Below are 6,799 nucleotides of genomic sequence, written 5' to 3'. Positions count from 1 at the left end.
ATATGTATATGTATTTAATATATGTGTATATAATATATTATATATATATGTGAAGCCCTTCTTACGTGTAGTGATTTGAGAAACTGGTAGGCTTGACATAGTTGGGGAAAAACTTATGTCTATTTTTCTGTTTATACTTTCTGTTTTTCTTGCCTAGTTCCTACCTCATTAAGCTCTAGAAATAGCTCAAATGTGGAACTCAGCTAAGGCCTCTTTGAAAAAATTTTACACCCCATTCTTTCTCTTTTTAAGTGTTGTAAGAAAATGTACTTTCAACTGGCATAGAGAAAGCTATGACATCTTAAGAATTTTTCTATAAGAGTCTATGAAAACACTTATTTGAGGATGATTTTGGTTCTGTCCTTTCTGTGGGGGATGTAAGACAAAAGGAATAACAGGTCATTTTCACACCTTGAATTCAATTTGGGTCTATTTTATAATCTATTTTTATGGCTGTCATCCAACTTTGTCCCTCTAGTTTAGGTTGTATCTAATACTATCTTGGCTTTGAGTTAGGCAGGATAGAAAGAGATTTGCTATTAACCTGGACTAACACAGACTCCTGTGACACTTAAGAGGTTGTATGAAAGGGATGGAAATGGATGTGTTGCTTTAATATTGAATATGTGGGGACATACACACACACATACACACACACACATTCTCTCTCTCAGAGTAAATTTTAACTCAGTTGGAGCCCTCGGGGCATGTAAACAAGCATAAGGAAATTTCCCATAGGTTTACAGGGTGGGGAGAGCTATCCCTCCCCCATGTGTTAGCAGAAGTGGCAGATGGCATCTTTCTCCCCTAATAATCACCAGATGGCATAAAGCTATGCCCTGTGGTGCAGGAAGCAGGAAACTGGGTTGATCATGTATTTTCTACACTTAAGCTCTTCTTATTTGATTGACATTTGTCTGTGCTACTGGTCATATATTTATGTTAGAAGAACTTAAAGAAAGGGACCAAAACCTCATTGTGGTTGCAGAGAGTATTCATTTTAATTTAAGAAATTTAGCATGTTTTATGAGCTAATAACTTGCACATCTGCTAAGCAGACTCACAGGTTTCTGTTCACTTGTATCCTGAGCCATGATATCTGTTTGTATCCTGTTGTAAACCTCCTTTATTTAGCATTTTTCAGATATAATGCTTAGAGAATTGAAGTTTAGGTCGGGTGCAGTGGCTCACGCCAGTAATCCCAGCACTTTGGGAGGCCGAAGTGGGCGTATCACAAGGTCAGGAGTTTGAGACCAGCCTGGCCAACATGGTGAAACCCCATCTCTACTAAAAAAAATACAAAAGAAATTAACTGGGCATGGTGGCGGGTGCCTGTAATCCCAGCTACTCAGGAGGCTGAGGCAGGAGAATCACTTGAACCCGGGAGGCGGAAGTTGCAGTGAGCTGAGATGTGCCACTTCACTCCAGCCTGGGGTACAGGGGACAGAGCGAGACTCCATTAAAAAAAAAAAAAGAATTGAAGTTTAATCTTTTGAGCAGAAGTTTTACTGTAAAAATTAAAGTAAACCTTTAAAAATCTTTAGATATTGATGTTCAATTTTATTAAATGGTATTATAAACATGATTTAACTTTTCCTGTTAGAGACATAAGTTGTAGTACAGGTGCAGTTGACATTGTGAAAACAAATGAGACTAAAAGCAGAATGGATACTACTTAAACCTAAAGCAATCTTAGAATAAAAGTTGATGGTAGTTTCTTAAAAAGTTGTAAGTAGATCTCCTTTTTAATCAACAGATTGTAATGATTGAATGGAAATGAGGCAGTAAGTATTATAAGTAAGACCATTTTATCACAACATTAATCTGAAATGTTTCAGTGAGTTCCACAATCATTGGGGTCCTGAAAGGTAATTAGACATCAAGATGTATGTTTTCTTGTCTGTATTGGGTGGAGTCACTCCTTTTGGATTAAATATATAGTATCTTTAATGTATAGAAATGAAATATACAATCTTGAGGGACTACTGTGCCCTGACAAGGCTTTTCAAACTGCCTTTGTTTAATGACTGACCTTTTGTTTTGTGTTTTCATATCCTGCTTAGTACTTTTGCGTCCCAGGCTGGCCACAGCCTTTTCTCTTCAGAAGGAGCTCATTTGTTTTACAGCTGGATTGTTACGATTTCTTAGTGGTTATGAATTTTAATGCATATTAACGGTGCTTTTATATTTTAATGTCATTTGGTTACATAGGTAAAAAAATCCATTTAAGTTCAATAAATGATTTTGGGAAAAGTGCACATCCACAGGCAAAAGAATGAAGTTGGATCCTTACCTTATATCATATACAAAAATGAACTCAAAATGGATTGAAGACCTAAACATAAGAGTTAAAACTATAAAACTCTTACAAGAAATTATAGGGGAGAAGTTTAATGACGTTAGATTTGGTAATGACATCTTGAATATGACACCAAAAGCATATACATTGGAGTACATTAAAATAAAAAACTTGTGTGTATCAAAGGACACAATCAATACAGTAAAAACCATCCTATGAAATGAGAGAAAATATTTGCAAATCACATATCTAATGAAGGGTTAATATCCAAAATATATAAAGAACTACTACAACTCAACAACAATAAAAACCAAACAACCCAATTAAAAAATGGGCAAAGGTCTTGAATAGATATTTCTCCAAAGATGATACACAAATGGTCAACAAGTACATAAAAATGCCCTAATCACTAGGGAAAATCTAAATTGAAACCAAAACGAGATATCTTTTCATACCTTGTAGGATAGCAGCTGCTGCTACTATTACTACTACTACTACTACTACTACAACAAACCAAACCAACAAAACAAACAGAAAACAAGAAGTGTTGGAAAAGATGTGGAGAAATTGGAATACTTGTCTACTGTTATTGGGCATATAAAATAGTGCAGTCACCATAAAAAAGAGTATAAGGGGGGTCCTAAAAAACTTAAAATAGAATTATTATGCTATCCAGCAATTCCACTTCAGGGAATACACCCAAAAGAATTGAAAACAGGAACTCAGAGATATTTATACATCCACATTCATAGCAGCATTATTCATAAAAATTAAAAAGTAGAAGCAACCCAAATGACTGTTGATGAACAGATATACAAAATATGGTATATACATGCAATAGAATATTATTTAACCTTACAAAGAAAAAAAATTCTGAGACCTGGTACAATATGGCTGAACCTTGAAGATATTAAGCGAAATATCACAGAAAGACAAATACTATATGATTCTATTTATATGAGGTATCTTGAGTAGTCAAATTTGTGAGAGAGAAAGTAGAATGGGAGCTGCCAGAGGTTGGGATGAGGGAAAAGTGAATGGCTCTTTAATGGATGTAGAGTTTCAGTCTTAAAGATAAATAGAGTTGTGGAGATTGGTTGCACAACAATGTCAACATACTTAATATTATTAAACTGCACGTTTAAAAATGATTAAATGGTACATTTTGTGTTACATATATTTGACCACAGTTAAAAAAAGAAACAACGGGAAAAGATTTTGTCAATGAACTGCTTGGTAGTCTACCAATTGGGGATTGGATTAACATTTACTCCTGTGAAGATTCAGGCAAGGGCAGGGATGAGTTAGGGAGGCATAAGGTTAATTTAATGATAGTCAGACTATAGTAAATGGTGTAGCAGTGGTATAAACAAAGTTCAATGGGAACAAAAAAGGAAAACTTAAGTCTTCCTGGAGGCATACGAGAGATCATCCTAGACAAGGTGGTTTTATTTGAGTTGCTTTGAAAGAGGAGTGGGAATATGATAGGTGGAAAAAGAACAAAAGTAAATAATAGGTAGAGGAAACAGAATGAGCACATGCCATAAAGTTGTGAAAGGCCACAATTTGGAAATGGTGGTGGCCAAAGCACAACTCTTCATGAATACTGCTCATATTCCCATTGGTCCAGAGCTGAAGTCTACTAAATGTGCAAGTTAATTTTCTCTTCGTAATTCATTTAAATTCTGTATTAGTTTCCTATTGCTGCTGTAACAAACCACCACAAATTTAGTGGCTTTAAACAACACAGATTTATCTTACAGTTCTGGAGGTCAGAAGTTCTGAAATCAAGGTGTCAGCAGGGCTGTGTTTCTTTTAGGGGCTCTAGGGGAGAATCAATTTCTTTACCTTTTCTAGGTTCTGTAGGTGGCCTGTATTCTTTGGCTGGTTGACCCTTTCTTTGCCCGGGTCTGATCTCTGCTTCTATCATCATATCTCCTTCTCTCCCTCAGGCCTGCTTGCCTCCCTCCTATAAGGATTCTTGAGATTACATCGGGCACATGTGGATAATATCTCAACGTCCTTCATTTAACCACATTTTCAAAGTCCCTTTTGCCATGTCAGGTAATATACTCATAGGATTTGGGGATTGAGATGTAAATACCTTTGGGAGCCTATTTTTCTGTCTTCTATAGATTCTATAGGAGTGAAATATCTTAGGTCTCAAAATATATAGGCTGAGTGAATTTGTGTATCAAAAGAGTATGCAACCCAAATCATCTTTTTCTTGCTATTCGTATTAGTTGATTTTCTGCAACTTAAGTCATCACTCTTCCATCAGTATCCTGACTGACTCTCATAATAATCTCCAATCATTCATGGTTTCTCCATTCATGAGACCCTTATAACACCAATCCTTGCCCAGTCATAAAGCATTTAAGAAGTTCCTATTGCCTTCTCTCCTTTCACCACCAAACTTTGGAAAGAGGATTCAATACTCACTCTCTTTGTTTCCTCAGCTCTTATTCACAGTTCCACACAGGAAAAGATAAATCTCTGGGATTTAGTTTTCTTACCTGGTCCAGGTTCCTTATTTTTGATATATTTCTCTCCAGCTTTAAACTACCATGATTCTATGATCTACTTCTTCTCAGTCATGCAGCATCAGAAGTGGGCCTAGTTCCCCTCAAGTCTCTTAGCCCCTAGTCAATTATTTTTCTCCTAGGATCTCAAGCCAACCCGTCAGTCTAATCATTGTGTTGTCACAAGCTTCAGTTCGGAATTCAGCAAAAGTGTTTTTTTGCCTTGTACAATTCCATTAAGAAACAATTCAAGCTGGGAATGAAGGCTGTTCCTGTGTTCCTGGGAGGCTTCTCTCCCAATGCTGGGTCACGCATTGTTGCCTTTCTGGCTAAAGGTTTCCCTATCCTAATACTGCAAAATTATCACTATCTCATGATGGAAGGACATAGTAATCCTACTACAGATATATTCAAGGTAGCCTGGCTTCTGAGGGTTCCAAGTTACTAACAGCTTTAACTTTTAGTTATGTATTTCTGTATTTATATTTCATATAATCATTTACCTTTTTCGGGCTGAAGAAAAAGAGAACATTATCCAACCAGCAAAAAGAGAGCAGTTTTCCTCTGAGAAGCATTCAGCATTCGATTAAATATTTTAAATTGCTTTATAAAATATTTCAGCCTGGATTTTCTGTAATTTAGTTTATAATAATCACTGAGGGAGATCTGACAATGGTGAAGTCTCCAAAAGCTTTTCCTGATTATTTCAGAACGACCTGATTTTCTTCCTGCTTCTGGGAGAAAGTGTCTATTGGGGGAAATGCTCTTAAAATGAGGTGTAAGCAGGGAAGGGTTGCCTCAGGTTTTGTGTTAATTGATAATAACTGAACAGCTCATACAACTTTATTCATTTCTTTGTTCAATCAACATATTTACTGAAGCATTACCATGTGCCACAGTCTGTACTGGGCCCTCAGTATGGATATGAATTAGACGCAGCCTAGTTTTCAGGGAGCTTCGGTGTAGAAGGATAGACAGATTTGTAAATATCATGTGAGCTAAGTGCATAAGTGCAACAAAATGTCACGATTCTGTCATAGTCTATTTGTGCTGCTATTACATAATACTTGAGACTGGGTATTAAGAAAGAAATATATATATATATTTTTTTACTATTCTAGAGGGGTTTTGGAAGCCCAAGATCAAGGAGCTACCATCTGGTGATGATCTTCTTGTTGTATCCTCACAGGGTGCAAGAAGGCAGAAGGGCAAATGATCTGAACTCTGTGTGAAGCCTCTTTTGTAAGGGTCTAAATCTCACTCATTAGAAGAGGAGCCCTCATGACCTAATTACTTCTTAAAGGCCCCACCTCCTAATACTATCATATTGGGTAACACCTGAATTTTGGAGGCAGCACTTTCAAAACATAGAAGCTGCTACTGAAGCATCTGCATAGTACACAATGTGAGCAAAGTGGGAGCAAGCCTATGATTTTTATCATTAGGAAATGGGGGTGCATACTTGATGTTCTTGTACGTTCTAATCAAGAGTAGCAGACATATGAATGAAAAAGCATTCTGAAGGAGGCTTGGTATCATCCATACCTTAGTCCAATAATCCCCAAATATTTATAGAGTATCTATCATAAGCTAAGAAGTCTTTGATGGTCAAAAATTAATGACAGAATGATAAAATAAAAAGGAGAGCAATTACAAGAGACTTGAAGAAACAGGATTTTTTTTCTTCCCAAAGTAATAGAGAATAGGGAAATAAAGAGGTAATAAAAATTCTAGGGAGTCCACTTTAATATTAAATATTTACTTGGTATAAGCTGAACGCTTTGTCATACTCTGGTCAGGCATATCAAATGTGACACAGTAACCCCATAACTGTAAAAATATGAGATATCTTTTGTAGTCTTTCTTACAGTGGTAAAAACAGAATATGTGACTTTAAAAAAAAAAAAAAAACTAGGCTTTATAAAGTCCATGAGGAACAGCTGAATTCTTTTTTTATTTTATTTTATTTTATTTTTTA

The 6,799-nt window shown here is 36.0% G+C and overlaps 1 long non-coding RNA gene across 1 annotated transcript in view; it reads right to left on the bottom strand.

Annotated features, from left to right (window-relative positions):
- The window catches only part of LOC105502239, a 28,356-nt gene extending 23,379 nt beyond the window's left edge, over positions 1-4,977 (bottom strand). Inside the window, exon 1 of the long non-coding RNA XR_001000307.1 lies at positions 4,816-4,977. This is a non-coding gene — a long non-coding RNA (uncharacterized LOC105502239). The remainder of the gene's footprint in view (positions 1-4,815) is intronic.
- Positions 4,978-6,799: the final 1,822 nt, after the last annotated feature.

This window comes from Colobus angolensis, unplaced genomic scaffold, assembly GCF_000951035.1.
Source record: "Colobus angolensis palliatus isolate OR3802 unplaced genomic scaffold, Cang.pa_1.0 Scaffold78, whole genome shotgun sequence".
Lineage (NCBI taxonomy): Eukaryota > Metazoa > Chordata > Mammalia > Primates > Cercopithecidae > Colobus > Colobus angolensis.
This window is presented reverse-complemented; position numbering and strand designations above follow the sequence as displayed.